This window comes from Chrysochloris asiatica, unplaced genomic scaffold (assembly GCF_000296735.1).
Source record: "Chrysochloris asiatica unplaced genomic scaffold, ChrAsi1.0 scaffold00893, whole genome shotgun sequence".
Lineage (NCBI taxonomy): Eukaryota > Metazoa > Chordata > Mammalia > Afrosoricida > Chrysochloridae > Chrysochloris > Chrysochloris asiatica.
Genome location: NW_006409411.1, coordinates 17372 through 17655, shown reverse-complemented (window position 1 = coordinate 17655; position 284 = coordinate 17372).

The window sequence follows — 284 nt, the reverse complement described above, 5'->3', positions numbered from 1 at the left end:
GACTCAGGTTTGGTGTTTCTTTTTGTAACTTAGCCGTTCCCCCTGGACACGCCCACTGACTCCGCCCACCTCCCTTCTATTTCCGGTCTCACACGTGGTGTAGGGAGAGGAGCCCCGCCGGCGATTCCAGTCCATAAACGAGCAGTATTGGGGGCGCGCATGGCCGCTGTGCGTCTGTTTCTAACGTGCCCCGAGCTCCGCGTCCACTCTTGTCCCTCGGCCTGAATCCGCGGAGCTTCGGGAACCTGCTCTTAGACTTCCCGAAGGTGGAGCGCGGGAATGGT